The following is a 16,256-nucleotide window of genomic DNA, read 5'->3' as shown; positions in this document are numbered from 1 at the left end:
ATATATATATATATATATATAAATACCACCATCACCCTAAGTCATAACTTCATAGTACACACAAAAAAATCAATTCCAAGTGGTTATAGGTATGTGGGAAAGTCAAATTATAAAACTTCATGACAGCACAGGGGAACATCTTAGAAACCCCAAGGCAGGTAAAAAGTTCTCACGACACAGAAAACAATGGCCCTAAAGGAAAGACTCATAAATGGAACTCATAAAATTAAACGCTTATATACATCAAAATAATTGCAAGATTAAAAAGACATTGTATAGGAAAAAACATTCATCAACATATATTGCCAAAGGATTTCCAACTAGAAAATATAAAGAACTTAATAAAATTCATTCAAAACAAAACAGAAGCTGTCGAGGAAAAAAACCACTTTTTAAATGAACAGCCAAAATTTTAACTAGCAGCCAGGCAGTGGTGGCACATGCCTTTAATTCCCAGCACTTGGGAGGCAGAGGCAGGTGGATTTCTGAGTTTAAGGCCAGCCTGGTCTACAGAGTGAGTTCCAGGACAGTTAGGGCTACACGGAGAAACCCTGTCTTGAATGCCCCCCACCAAAAACAAAAACAAAAACAAAAACCAACAACAACAACAAAAAAACAAAACCCCAAAATCTTAACTAGCATTCCAGAGACAGTGTTATCCACATTCACAATCAAATATGTAAAAAAGTATTCAGCATCATTTATTGGGGAAGCACAATGAGATGCCTACCCTCTTTCCATTCCCCACTATGAACAGCAATCCAAACAGTGCTTGAAAAGAGTTTCCATTCACAATGCTGGGCTGGCAGATGGCATAACCACCTTAATCAAGTGTTCTGCATCAAAGCTAAATTGTACCTGTAACCTATGACCCTTCCACCTCTAGCAGATGCTCAACCTATAGCACACATATTTAAGTATAGGGATGTTCTCAGGTCACAAGTGGTGCTGCATGCCTTTAAGTCTAGAACTTGATAGGCTGAGACATAGGATCATGAGTTCAAGGCCATCCTGGGCTCCATAATGGGACCCTGTCTCACATGTGTGTGTGTGTGTGTGTGTGTGTGTGTGTGTGTGTGTGTGTGTGTGTGAGAGAGAGAGAGAGAGAGAGAGAGAGAGAGAGAGAAAGAGAAAGAGAAAGAGAGAAAGAGAAAGACCCATAGCAGCACTATCTATAATGAAAAATTAGAACTACCAAATGTGCATCATAGATTCTGAAAATGGTGATATGCAAATATGAAATACTATACAGAGATGATTCTATTTGTATAAAGCTCTAAAATAAGTAAGACTATTCTATAGCTCTGGAGTCAGTGCTATTGGCAATCTTTTTTAAGACTTTTATTTTTATTTTCTGTGTATGGGTTTTTGCCTGCATGCATGCATGAGCACCACATGTGTACACAGTGTCCAAGGAGACCAGAAGAGGGTATCTAGTGCTCTGGAGCTGGAGTTATTACAGCTGCTTATGAGCTACCATGTGCTTGCTGGGAATTAAATCCAGGTGATCTACAAAAGCAACAAGTGCCTGAAACTGATGAGCCATCTCTCCAGCCCTGGATATTGGTAATCTCTTAGGAGCAGATCATTATTGGAAAATGCAAAGGAAATATATGGGGCTACAAGTATCTCGGTATTTGAAGTAACTTGGGAGCTCTTTGCGTGGAAATGTATTTGCCTGAGTGAACATTAACCTTTAATAACAAAATTTAGCTAAAAACAAATGCCTTACTATGTCTTAGTATAACAGATATGACAAAATAGGCTCGGCATGTCGTGACTTTGAAGAGATTTTCCAAAACTCAAATCTGAGCTTTTACTTCATGTTTTAAATATCTTAAGATCTTCCTAGCCTGGAGTTTGCCCTCACCAGCCACACTGGTTATCCCTATTTCATCCCCTACCAAACTCTACCTCTCTTGCCACATCCTCTGGACCAATTCAAGGCAGCTTCCCCACTCCTCTTCTGCCTACTTTCTCACTCCAACCACACCACACCTCCTCTTCCTAGGTCATTCTGCACTTAGCATGGATACTAATCATTCCCACATCTTTCAAATGCCTCTCCTCCTCCTGACTTCTGCAACCACCATATATCCCATAAAGCCACAACCTAGTGCAATAGGGAACCGCCTGGCCATACTTTCTATTTAGCTCAGGACAGTGAGGCTGTACAGCTTTGTTCATCTGGGTCACCAGTGCCTGCCACCAGTGCCTGCCACCAGTGCCTGTCACCACTGCACATGGCTAATCAGATGAACTGAATGAGTAAAGTTAGAGGAAGCCCTGATGACGCCTGCTCAAGAGTTTTTCCTCGGCCATACAGTGTGGTCATTTTCACATGCGCTAAGGGCATCTCCCCTTTTCTGAAGTCACTTTATCTGGCAGAGAAATTGGCCATGACCCAGAGCTAATCATCAAACCAGTGAAATTTACTGAAATTCACCGAATAATGGGATCTCAGTCCAGATAAAATTATGAGCTCTAAATGTTTTAAGCGTCTTCTAATTATGGCCCACAGTGGAAATTTAGAAAAATAAAATGGTTGAAGGTTTCATACTCTTCTATCCTCGACTGTAGAGACAGAGAAAGAAAACATTGAATTTGTCATGTTGCCAATTCCTTACCCAAATGGTGTCAATTGATAGTGTGGTTCATTCCTAGTGTCCCATTAACATAAGTAAAGTTTATCACAAGTGATTTAAAAAACATATCTTCTTTTCTTAATCAGACATGTTAAATTGTCTTTCATTTGTGTTCAATAGGACATGCTAAGTGTTCCACCTATGCATTACCAGGAGAGATCACAATAATGTCAAATTTCAGTAACTTCATGTAGTTCTAATTAATAAATTATCCTCCTTGATAATCCAATGCTCTAGTAAGTTCCCCCTGAAAAATGTCTTTTTCCTACTAATATGTTCTTTGTATGGGCTCCGCTGTCAGAATTACAAAGAGTGGGGAAGTACTAATTTGATATCTGAATAAAGGTCTGAAGATTTGACTTTGAGAAATGCTTCCCTGAGCTGGGAGATGGCTCAGCAAGAAAGAGCTTGCCACACAAACATGTGGACCTGAGTTTGGATTCTCAGCATGCATGTAAGAAGCCAGGCCTATGCGGGGTGTGCTTGCAATCTCAGTGCTGTGGGAGTGGAGAGGAGGAGCCTGGAGCTCTCTAGCAAGCCAGGGACTAAGGAGACACTTGATGTCAATCTCTGGTATCCACAAGTGTAGTTTCCACAAGTGCTTGTATGCACGCACACATGTAAACACACAGATACCACAGACAAAAATAGTTAACTAAAATAAAAAGAAATATTTCCTGACTGAGACATAGCTCAGAAGTAAAATGCCCGCCTACTATGTGTGAAGCCCTGCATTCAATCAATCTGCAGTACCACAAAGACAAACATACTATAACCATTTCCTTGACCACACCCCATGCATTTAGCTTCTTTTTGTGATGTTAGCCCAGTTCTGAATAGATAGTTAAGTGCACAGACACATACCCGCAACTTGTTAACTATTGTTTCTCCTGAAACTTAGTAGTCATTCAAATGCCAGACAACCAAGTTCCAGGCTGTGGACTACATACCAAGAGTCAGAGCAAAACTAGGCATTGCCTCTGCCTTCCTGGAGCTCACAGCCCAGGGAAGATGCTATCACTTTTTTAAATCACATAAATACAAAGCTATAATAGTACCAAATGCAGCAACTCTCGCTTGGACTGCTGCAACTGGCTCTGACCCAATTTCCCCATTACCATTTGTGGCTTTTTACTAGTGATTTACTACATGGAAAATTACTCCCAGGTCCCCTGTCTCTGTCTGCGCTTTCTTTTGGTCTTGGGGTCCTTTGAGCAAGGAAGTGATTGTACCAAATTTCAAATTCAAAGAATCTGACCTGAAAAACAGACTGTGGGTATCACAGATAGAACTGGAGGACTCATTAGAAGACTGCTAAAATAAAATAAGGGAAATGGCAGTAGATGGTAACAGTGTGATAATGGTGACAAGGAAGAAAATGATAGGACTTGGTGTCAGAACTGGCAAACCAGGCTTAGCCAGAATCACCATGGATAAGCTGAGGAACCTCCCACCAATACCACACATCATCATGAAGAAGAGATCACAACAATTTATGCTAATTCAGTGACTTCTGGTAGTTCTACTTAATATGTTATTATTCTGATCATCAAATATCTCTGAAAATACCTCCTATTTGTTAATATGTGGCATGTAGTGTCTACACTTTCCAAGGAGTGAAGAAGTTCAGGTCAGCTGGAAAGTTACAGTCTAAACTGCTGAACAAATGAAGCAGCCATTTACTAAAGTGGTAGAAGAAATGGGCTGAATGGGCATCATTTCAGGCACTCAGTGATCAGTTCCCCATGCGGTGCACTAGAAGTACCAACAGTAGACAAAAAGGTGTGGAGGGAAGGGCAGAGAATTCCAATAGAGATACAAATTAGAAGTTCTTTTGTCAACATGTTAAAGTCATGAAGCAAAGGGGGTGTCTTAGGGTTTTACTGCTGTGAATAGATACCATGACCAAGGCAACTCTCATAAGGACAACATTTAATTGGGGCTGGCTTACAGGTTCAGAGGTTCAATCCATTAACATCAAGGCAGGAACATGGCAGCATCCAGGCAGGCATGGTGCAGGAGGAGCTGAGAGTTCTACATCTTCATCTGAAGGCTGCTAGCAGAATACTTGCTTCTGGGCAGCTAGGATGAGGGTCTTAAAGCCCACTCCCACAGTGACACACCTACTCCAAGAGGGCCACACCTTCTAATAGTGCCACTCCCTGGGCTAAGCATATACAAACCATCACTGGGGGATTACCTAAAAATCAGGGTAAGATCAGAAAGTAGGGGATCCAAAGACTAGAGATGGGTCAACTACAGTGTTTTTAAGGTCTGAAGAAATCTACAAATGATGCTGTAGAAGGGAGCTGAAATATGGATAGAATCAAGACTGACAGGTACTCAGAAGCCACTGTGATGGCCCAATTGTTATTCAGTCAATATTTGCTCTCTTTCCTTTCCCTGTAGTGGATGGAGGATGCAGTACTTATTTATATTAGGCCTGGCTGTGTTTATCTTTGGCTAGTGGGAATGCTAGTGGGCACAATAAAAGAAGGAACCTCCAGTGTGCTTATTCTTATAAGCTGCCACAATAAGAACATCCCCAGGATGCCTGCAGTCCCTTCAGCTTGCATCCCAGGACCAGCACACGGGAGACAGATCTAACACAACCCATAGCCCAGAGTGAATGCCAGATGAGTCACAGCCTGGAGCACAGCCACCAACAAAGCTCACCTTCCTTGGCTGAAATTCAGTTGGCCTATAACAATGAGCCAACTCAGAGTCAACTCAAGCTCCTGAGCTTAAAGGAGGTTGGTACCACAGCATTACTAAGCAATACTAATGTGCACGCCAACTGAAGAAAATCTGTCATGGAAAAAAATTGACCAACTGTCAGATGTTACTTGCAGCTGGGCTGAAACAAATGGGAAGGGGAACTGATTCCAGATGTGTCAAGGAGAAGAGCATTCAGTAGCACTTCCATCTTCGGGGGGTGGGGGGGAATAAATGCCTAACTTGGATTGGGTCAAAAGTAGAGGGAGGAAAAGAGGAGAGAGCAGTGTCTATAACTCTTTGTCAAGTTTTGTCATGATAAATGAGAGAAGAAACATGATACAAACACTGAAGAAAAATGTGGGGGTCAGGAAAGACTAAAGATAGTAGTATCATAGGTCATAAAGTGACATTTGAAACTGAAGGACAGGCTCCAGAGTTAGAGGGATGATGACTTATATCGACAGGTCGGAGATAGATGTCCTAACCAGAGCCCGGGAACTGCTCTGTGGGTAAGACCATCTACAGAGGATGAGGAAGGAGGTGGTGACCTACAACAGAGGAGAATAAAGAAAGACACCAAGTGTTTATCTAGGACAGTCAGCTCTGAGCAGACGGGGAAAATGGGGCAGGATGGCCCACTGTATCTGACCTCACATGAAGACATTTCCACTAAGTTACATTTGATAAGACAGAGACGACTTAAGCTGACTGGTCAGCACGCACATCTCCTGGAACCAACTCAGCTGTTAGAAACAAGCAGAGAAAGTTGAAGAGATCTCTTAGGAAAATGACCAAAAACATGAGGTATTTGCATCTATTGAGATGACTTTCAAATACCCATGCTGTCTTGAAAACTACAGTAGCACAATGAACTAGAGGAGTACAGGCTCCTACCAAGTAAAAGACAGAGGTGCCATAGCTTAAAAGTGGAGGAAGAATTTCGAGGAGTAAATCTGAACACAACACCTTGGGTTCATTCAACAGGGCCGACACGAACTGGGCTGCTGAGTGCCGGGCAGGTAGTATGTGCAACTAAGGAACCAAAATCTTTGTTTTATTCTATTTCAATCCATTTACATTTAAGGAGCTAGAGCCATATAAAGTGTCTGTTCTACAAATATAACTTTACTGTTTAGGGAGGGGTTCATTTAGTTCTAGAACATCTGAAACACAAAACCAGATGTTCTAGAAATATAAACTACTCACCAGATTTTAAAACTGAAAAAGAACAGCATTCGTTATCTCATTAATCATTTTTATATCGACTACATGTTGGAGTTATGATGAATCTTTGGGTACACTAGCTTTAAAATCCATTATGAAAATTACTCTCTAAAATGTGGCTATTGAAACTTAAAATTACATATTGGACAGTGCCATTCTAAGTATTAAAAGAAATCAATATGATCTGAAAGTATGACTCTCAGTTACCCGTTGCTATAGTGTCTATAAAAGACAGGGTATCCATCATTGTCAGAGGAAGAACCATCCATGATGGATGTAATCTGGGTGCAAGATTTAACTTTTAAATCTTGATCAATGGCTCACACACTTTAGGGGGAAATGGCCATGCAGCAGTTTCAGCATGAAGCAGGAAGTAAACTAAAGATTAACTGGAAAGGCACCTTCTGTTCATGCCTTTCTAAATGAAGAAGCAACTTTACAATCTAGAGAGAGTTTGGAATTAAAGAGACACTGAAAGAAACAGGTCCCACAGTTGTCGAGATGGGTCAGTGGTTAAGAGCACTTGCTGTTCTTGCAGAGGGCCTGGGCTCAATTCCCCAAACCCACATGCTGGTTCATAATCATCCATAACTTCGGTTTCAGAATATCCTATGCTTCTTCTAACCTACTCAGACATCATCACGCATATGTCTAGTGTATAGACAAAATATGCAGGCAAAATACTCATACATATAAAATAAAAATAAATAAGTCTTTTATTTAGAAACGGAAACTGGTGTCTATTAATACTTTCAATACAGTCTATGAATGTCACATTTTTTAATGACGAGCTGACAGCTTGGTCTTGTGATTCTAATTTAAAATGTGTGATAGAGTTTCAGACATGCGATTAATTTAGACTGAAATGCTTGAGTGTTTGCTTAAGTCTAGACAATATTAATTTGTAAGCGATAGAATATTCAAGGAAATTGGATCTGATTTTCAGGAAGACTTCATTTGCCAGAATCAGAAATGTGTCCCAAAATTATCTGATTCCTTAAAATAAAAATTCAGGTATATTAAACTTGTATATAAATATAAAACAGTTAAGGTTTTGAGATGAAGCTGATGATTTGAAGAATTCAATCTGTGGAATCTGAATTTAAGTCAAAGGCAGAGTGAAATGCGACTCGCTTACATTTACCAGATATTTAGAACTTCCAGGTCTGAAGAACACTGTTTCTCTTGTCTACCCGTGATGTATCACATAGCAAGTTTCCTTTCCATACATAAAACTTACCTTTTACAATATTTACAATTTTACCTTTTACAAGTAATAATTAGGCCCTTTCCAAATATGAATTCAATTAATCCTCACAACTAAATTCTACTTGGTAGTAGTCTCTCCAGTTTGCAAGATAATTATCTGAATACATTCAGATTGCTATAATGTTGTACCAAAGGCGAGGCCTGCTGCTAAGGCCTAGGTCTCTCTCTCTCTCCCCCTCCGCTGCTTACCTGTTGCTGCGCAGCAAGTTAGTTAAAAAGGAGGCAATGTATAAATGAGTTATTTTATTGTAGGAAGGAGAAAATATGCTGGTCAAGTAGAGAGAAAGAAAGGAGAGGAAGGAGAGAGAGAGAGAGAGAGAGAGAGAGAGAGAGAGAGAGAGAGAGCAAGAGAGAGCAAGAGAGGGAGAGCAAGAGAGGGAGAGCAGAGAGGAGACAAAGAGTGAGAGAGCAAGAGAGCAAGAGAGTGAGAAGGGGGAGGAGTAAGAGAGTGAGAGAATGAAAGGGGGGAAGAACAAGAGAGTGAGAAGAGGGCAAACTGACCCTTACATTGTATGGGATGTGGCATGCCTGGCTGTGGTCAGATAACTGGGGGTAGGGTTCAGATAGAATGCTGGGAGCTTGGGGCATTGTCTGCCTGATAGAGCACACATATCCTGTGGGAGCAGCTGTGAGGGGTTGTGACTGAAACAGGAACCAAAGACTCAGGAGTTATGGCCAAGCTTCTTTCACCCCCTGCAAGCAGAAATTGCCCACAAGGGTCCAGGGCTCAAAGCCAAATACTCGACTGAGCTTAAGTTACCTGAGCAGACCACTACCCCATACTATAACAAATTTCTCTAAATCAGCTTGGCTTATATATAAGCAACAGAAATTTCCTTGTCATGGTTCTGGAAGTTTGAAGCCCAGGATCAAGGTCCTGGAGATTGAATGTTTGGTGAGAACCCTCTTGCTGGTTCATAAGCCTTACCTTCCAAATGGATCCTCAGATGGGGAAAACATTAACAAGCCCTCTAAGAACCAAGTCTACTGGTGAGATTTATGCTAATCACTTCCCAAAGGCCCTGCCCTCCAATGCCATCATCACCTTAGGAGTCAGGATTTCAACATATGTTGTGGTAGGGACAACAAGAGTATATGGGCCACTGCAGTTAGAAATGAAGAAGCATGAAGGAGCTTCTCCCAAGATCATGAAGCCACAAAGGTGGCGCTGCCAGGATTCAAATCCAAGCTCTCCTCTCCAATTGCTCTGGGGCATGGGGAAAACAATGAGTTTTAATAGGCAGCTCAGAGTGCGACCGAATTTCTGCTTCCTCTTTTTCTCCATAATTATAGCCTTTCCTTGAGGAATTCTAGGAAAACCCCATTGTGTACTGGAATGACCCAGACAGAAACTTTTTTTTTTTTTTTTTAAGATTTGTACCTTCAACCCTGACCTTCAACATCCTAAAGCAAAGAACTTCCTCAGGGTAGCACTGAGTATGACATTCTGAGCACCCTTGAGCAGATCCCAGCCAGGGGTGCCCAACACTTACAGAGTGGTTATCTATTTTCTTTTTCAATTGTTTAAACTTATTTATTTGTCTTATCTTATGTTTTGCCTGCAGGTTTGTCTGTGTGCCACATACATACATGTCCAGTGCTTGTGGAGTCAGAAGAGGGTATCAGATTCCCAGGAACTGGAGTTATAGGCAGTCATGAGCCACCATATGGGGACTAGGACATAAACCCCAGTCCTCTGCAGGAGCAGCCGTGCTCTCAACCACTGAGCCATCTCTCCAGCCCCAGTTTTCTCTTTCCTTTTCTTTTCTTTCCTTTCCTTTCCCTTCCCTTTCTTTTCTTTTCTCTTTTCATCTTGTGCCCTTTCCAAAATAATTCCCAATCTAGGACCCAGTATAAAATACTCAGAGGATAAACAGTCACTCTACTTAATTTTGCCTTTAATTCAAGATATATATTTTATGATAAGTCCTCTCCCTCCTTCTGCTCCCAGAGCCCACCTGTCCTCTGTAGCCATCTTAACAATGATGCTCCTCTCTTGTCTACCTCCTGAGGTGTCACCTCCTAACCTGAGGTGAGCATGCCTGAGACTTCCAAAAGACAAGTATAATTGTGAAAGATTCACTTTCTGATCTCTTTGACTAAAAGAATGATCAAAAGCTTAATCATAACTGGTGCCATAAAACTAAGCCAGCTCCTGTTGTCTTTCTTTCACCTACAGTCTTTTCAAACATGGGTCTCTAAAGCTAAATAAGTTGAAGATAGAATTGTAATGTTTGATTTCTAATGATATAATTCAAATAATTAAAACTTCAAATCTTATAATGCCCTCATAACATAGGAAGCTGAACTAACACTCCACAGGACCTCAGCCAGTTCTTTCCAGCCTTAGGACAATGCTGACTTTGGAACTGGACCGAAACACCTTAAGTTTATGTGACAGGAAAAGTCTTCAAAGACTCTAATTAAGAAGAGCAGACTTCTGCCCACCTTTTTTGGTAATGGACATATGTAATGTCCACTTCTGTTCTTAGGAAATTGACAAGGTTTTTTTGTTTGTTTGATTTTGTTTTTGTTTTTGTGTTTTTTCAAGAAGAGCCTGTAAAGTTCTTAAAGGAGGGAGGTCTCACTCTGTAGCCCAGAGTTATAAGCTTACCAGGAATCTGAAATTGACTTCGAACTCAGTCTCCTTAGTGCTGGGATTACAGGCATATGTCACTATGCTTGGCTCTATTAGTATTCTCTTCATAGACTCTAGAATACATTAATTAATTAAAAGAACTTCTGAAGGGGTTTGATGTTTCATTTATTTTGTGAATTCATATGATATAAGAACATGTATTTCCCCTGGTGTTGGCTTTGCTGGATTCATGTAAATATGCCACAGAAATGTCTGTTATTCTCACTGTCTCATGAGGGAGCCTCACTTTGGATAATTATTCTTTCCTGGGCTGTCTCTCCCTTATCCTAAGGACTCTGTGGTACTTCTTTCTTACTCTCTTTCTCTTTATCTGCCTGCCTCTGTCTTTTAAGAACTTTATAGGCTCTGTTTGAAAAAAACAAAATCAAACAAACAAAAACACATTGTCAACTTCCTAAGGACAAGAATCATCAGTGTCAACACTCATAAAATAAGGACAATGACCAGTACCTATCACCTAAGGTTCATGCATAGAAAATAATGAGCTCATATTTGTAACCTACTTGGCATAGTGCCAGGCATACTGGCAGATACTGATTGGCTGGCTGGTAGATTGATTGGTTAACTGGCTGATTTAAAAAAAAGAAAAAACAGATGGAAATCCGAATGACCGAATTGAAACAGGGACTTAGAAAAATCAATATAGAACCAGAGAAAACACCAGATAAAAATCACAGTGAAGCTCTTTCCTAATCAATTTATAATTCAAGAGCTTGAGTAAACATGTATTCTTCAATGGAACTCTACCTGACGTTCCACATTGGGATCAGTCTGTATAAAGGGCCGTGTTTGGCTTAAATGAGTATAGTTAGACATTAGAGAAGATAGCTGATGATTGGCCAATACTCAGAACATAGCCCTTTCAAATGTACCCAACACTCCAGGCAAGCACAGCATTTTAGATTCACTCTGATCTTCAGCATCTAACTTTCATTCCCGAGTGAGTAGATTCCACGGCCCATATGAGGAGGGGAAAAATGTGTTTTCCGGGTTTCATGTGTGGTTTGCAATGTTCAAAGTGCACATAAGCCAGATGCACATTTTAATCAGAGTGGGAAAGTGGGTCTTAGCCACGAGGACCAGCACCCCTGGAATGAGAGTGTCTAGCCTCAGAAACCCTAGGAAATGGCCTTAGTTAATTGCCAGGGAATCTGAACCAGGAAGCGTTAAAAAGACATTTAGAGACACCAGAGTCTTTCCTCCCTGCTGCCTGAATTCTGTGCCCCGAGGGCCCTAAGTGTGAATGGACTTCCGTCTCACCTGCTGGACCCTCACTGGCCAGTTCCTAGGGTTTCACCTTTGACTGAGTGAGTCTAAGGGAAGAAGCAGGAATCTAGCATAACACATTGGGGGTATGTGTGATGGAAGTACTCCAACAGAAGCCCAAATGCTCCTGTCCACCACAGCACCACGGAGGACATCCAAAATGAAGAATAAGGCTTATAATGTAGTTTCTCATTAATGCACACCATCACACACATTCCAATATTTTTCTGGTTGAACTACAAATTAGCCAAACCACATTTAAAAAGAAATTCTAAGGGTATAAATGGTTTTTGGATTTTGTTTTTTTTTTTTTTTTAAATCAGTATGGGGTTAAGTGGTTACTTTTCCCCTAAAACAAACAAACAAAAGCTGGGCAGTAGTGGCATATACCTTTAATCCTAGCACTTGGGAGGGAGAGACAGGTGGATTTCTGAGTTTAAGACCAGCCTGGTCTACAGAGTGAGTTCCAGGACAGCCAGGACTACACAGAGAAACCCTGCCTTGAAAAACCAACCAACCAACCAAACAAAACAAAACAAAAACAAAAAACCAAAAAACAGCCAGGGCAGCACAGTAAACCATGAGAGTAGACTGTGGTGACATTGGTGAGCCAAAAAACATAAAATCAAAGAAATAATCAGAGTATGTGTAAAATGAGTATTCTTCAACCAAAGAGCTCTGATAGCTTCATCATTAGAAGCAATCACTTGGTCCACATTTGTTAACTGTGTCTGAATCTAAGTGCTCCATGTAGCTGGAAGGCAAGAGGAATCAGCCATTTTCTTTGAACTACACTTCTATCTCACAAATATAAACAGACACATTTTCCACCCAGCGATTAAGAGTTTGCAATATGGCTTTAAATTATTGTATCTTTCCATCACTCAAAGCGCAAAACTGGAATATACCCACAATAGTTTTTCTATCTTATTGTCATTACTAATCATCTGTGACACCAAATACCCCTTCCTGCCACTATGGTCAGCCTCTCTCCACCTGTCCTCCGCATGACAGTTATGATCAATACCCACTGTGCACAGCGGGTCAGGAAATGATACCTTATATTTATAGCATTTTGCCTGGAGGTCTCAGGGTCGCCTTTTCTCCAGCCACATATGGAAGCCTAAGTGTCTGGGTAATGAAGTCATTAAGAACCGATCGTCCTTCAGCAATGTGATTTTATAAATGCTACCATGCCTTGCACTAGATGCAACTGTGCTATCACGGTGCAACCAGAAATTGCAAGAGAATGATGGCCCAGAAACAGGCAATAGAGGGAGGCAAAGTGGCTTTAGGCTGCCAGGCAGGCTTTATGTTACAGACAACTGACTCTCAACCGCAAGAAGATAACAATTTGAAGTTAAAATTCCTTGGCTTGTTTTGGTGTCTTTGGATACATTTGATACACTTTAAAGAACAGAATTCTCAGGTGGGCCAACCATACCACCATTTACCAGACTGTGTTTTACAACTTAGACCAAAAATTAAGGCCAGTTTTACGTTGTAAAATTCAGACTGATAACAGGATGTGCTAAAAAGACAAGCACCCTTGAGAATATTGGAGAGTCATAACCGGTCTTTCACACCTAAGTACGTGCTTGCTTCCCCCAAGTGGCTGATCTGAGTCAAGTTCCAAGTCCCTAAGGTATGTTTTGCATTTCCTACTACAATAGTATGGCTGTCCCCTTCCCCAAGGGTGGCTTCCACACCTGGTGATAACTCATACTCCAGAAATACATGGAACGGTGAGACTACATTTCTGTAAGTCACCTAATACAGTTAAGCAGTGCATTCAATCCACGGCTGTTTATTTCTATTTACTTGTTTTATTTGGGAAAGAAGAAAAAAATGGTGCTGTTTGAAGATGCCAAACTATTGAATCTTGTGTTTTTGCATGAGTTGGCGTGCTAGGTCAAACAGGACCCTTATCTTGCCATAGTACCACTAAGCAGCTCTAAGCTTCAACACTCTAACTAATTGTGAGCCACAACTGCCCAGGCTAGAATTCCCAGTGTGGGTTTCATATAGCAACACCTACAGAGTCCTTGTACTTGAATGTTAGGATTGCTGGCAAAGAGCTAAATAAAGCTGCACTCCTGGTACCTTACAAAGAACTCAGGTTGTATTTTTAGTACCAAGCAACTACATTCTGTGACTATATAATGCCCCTTTGGTTTTTGATGGTCTGATTGCCTCTCAGGCTGAAATGAGAAAGTACTGATTTTCCTCCCCTGTTTCTCTTCTCAACCCTGCTCTACTTCATTTGAATCAGGCTAGTGTTTCATTACCTTCATCAAAGAGTATTTAGCAGAGCATCTGTGAGCCACTCTGCAGGTAAAAACTCAGTTTAAAAACAAGCCCAATTGTGGAAATAATCTGAAAATTACTGCAACATAAATCCTTTAGTTTCCAATACAGTCTTATAATGAAGTGGCATTACTCAAAATTGTTGGCACATGAGAACAGGCTTAGGAACCTAGCAATCAGCAAGCTAACAGGTGTTGGAATCCCAAAGAAGGAGGGGGCAATATTAAATAATCACTCTGGAATGGCACCTCCTGTAGCTATAATACCCAGAATTCTAATCAACTTAAACACAACTCAAAATGATTGGTAATACGATTTAATTAACTAAAATATGAGCTAACCAAAATAAATAATAATAATCATAACAACACAGTTCTTTTCATTCCATAAAACGTTCTCTAACTACTTAAACATTATTTTTCTAAGTTGAATTATACAACTTAATCAGATGGGTAACTTTCCAGTTATCAACACACTGTCTGTCCCCAATTAATACAAATAACATCAGCACATGTATAATATCCTTAACTGATCACCTGTAACCCTGAAAAACATGTTTTCTTTCTCTCATAATAGTACATTTCTAGTACTTCCCTAAAAAAATCTTCACTATCACATTTTAAATTTTATTCTTTGTGTCTGCAACAAACTACCACGAAATGATCTGCTGGCTTGTGGCCACTGAAAGGGACTGGTACTCACAACTTGAGCAGTTCCCTATCGGGTACCCCAATGCCCTTGGCAACTGCATCTCAGTCCTTGCCACCACACTGGTAAACACAGATGCAAACACTGCCTGGATACCTGCCTCCGAGGATGCTTTGGATGGCTCCCTTGTATAAAACACAAGGCATTTTCCACTTGCCTAAAGCGTGAACACAGTATCTTCCAAAAACAATAGCAACGACGTCTGTGCCAAGTATCTCCCCCATAAGGTATTGGTCCAGCTAACAGCTCTAGAAAGGCTAGATGAGGTGCCTGAGCACTCTTTCCCACCATGCAGTTCCAGATTCAGATCCAAAACCCAGAGGAACTTCAGATACCACTTCTAAACGCGTGAACCACAAGCGACAGGAGGAGCTGACTTTTCAAAGATTTGTCTTAAATTTAAAAAAAAAAAAAAAAAAAAAATCTCTCATTTGCTCCTCACACCTCCTATCCTATTCCGTAAGGAATTAACCATGAAACACGAAAGTCCTGGGGTAATTTTGTTTCCTTCTTTTTCTCCTAAAGGCGAAGGAGAGGTGGAAGGAAAAAGAGAGACACCCGGCAGGTGGGAATGGCTCGGCCCGCCCCTCAACTTGGTCGGGACAGAGCAGGCGGTGCCCAGGGCTCTGCTCCGCAGCCCGGCGCGCAGCCCGAAGTTTGCTGCTGGTGCTGGGCTCGCGGGGCTCCGGGAGGCCGTGACGGTGGGTGGCAACAGGGTAGCCCCGCAGGGCGTCCGGTGCATCCCGGCAGCGGCTAGACCCCGCGCTCGGGGACCCTTCCTGGGCCGCGCGGACTGGCGCGCGCCTTACCTGACCAGCGGCGGCGGGGGCCGCGGGAGGACGGACAGGAGGATCGATGGGAGGATCGAGAGCCACTCCGGCGGCGGCGCCAGGGATTGAGGGAGGCGCGGCGGAGGAGGAGCTCAGGAGCCGCGGGCGGGCGGGCCGCTTTGTCTCTACGGCGCACAGCCGACCCTACGTCACCATGGCAACCGCCAGTGCCTGGGCCGGCCGAGAGCCCGAGCCCCAGTGGCAGGCACCACGGTCCGGGACCCCGCCAGCCCCGAGACATTCTTCTCAGCAGTTGGGCAGTGTGGAGGAGACAAGGACCCCACCCCCAACGCCGCGATCCACTGCCAGTGTAGACACTCCCGAGTCTCAGAGTCCCTTTCCAGAGACAGGAAGGCTCCAGAGAGCCCTAAGCCCAGAGCCAGATCTTATTGCAGTGCAGGCTGCTTTGCTTTCTCACTGGATATTCCAAAGCCCTAAAGTCCCCATCCCCACTGCACTTTTCCTGTATGAAGCTCTGCCCTCGAAACGGAAATTCACTTAAGGGAGAAGAAAGGGCAATACCAAGTGATAAACTATTGAGCAACTGGTACTCGGTGCTCTTGTTGCGACTGCTGCAGCAGACACCACCACCACCACAGTCACCACCCACCGCAGCCTTTGCCTCTGCTG

At 42.1% G+C, this 16,256-nt stretch overlaps 1 protein-coding gene across 3 annotated transcripts in view; it reads right to left on the bottom strand.

The window, feature by feature from the left end:
- Rnf182 (ring finger protein 182) overlaps positions 1-15,870 on the bottom strand; it is a 56,257-nt gene extending 40,387 nt beyond the window's left edge. For all 3 annotated transcript variants that reach the window (XM_031358912.1, XM_031358913.1, XM_031358911.1), the window contains exon 1: positions 15,606-15,870. The gene's annotated coding sequence lies outside the window, so the exon portion shown is untranslated. The remainder of the gene's footprint in view (positions 1-15,605) is intronic.
- Positions 15,871-16,256: the final 386 nt, after the last annotated feature.

The sequence above is a fragment of the Mastomys coucha genome, unplaced genomic scaffold, assembly GCF_008632895.1.
Source record: "Mastomys coucha isolate ucsf_1 unplaced genomic scaffold, UCSF_Mcou_1 pScaffold7, whole genome shotgun sequence".
Lineage (NCBI taxonomy): Eukaryota > Metazoa > Chordata > Mammalia > Rodentia > Muridae > Mastomys > Mastomys coucha.
The sequence above is the reverse complement of the archived record's forward strand: the minus strand, read 5'-3'. Positions and strand labels throughout refer to the sequence as shown.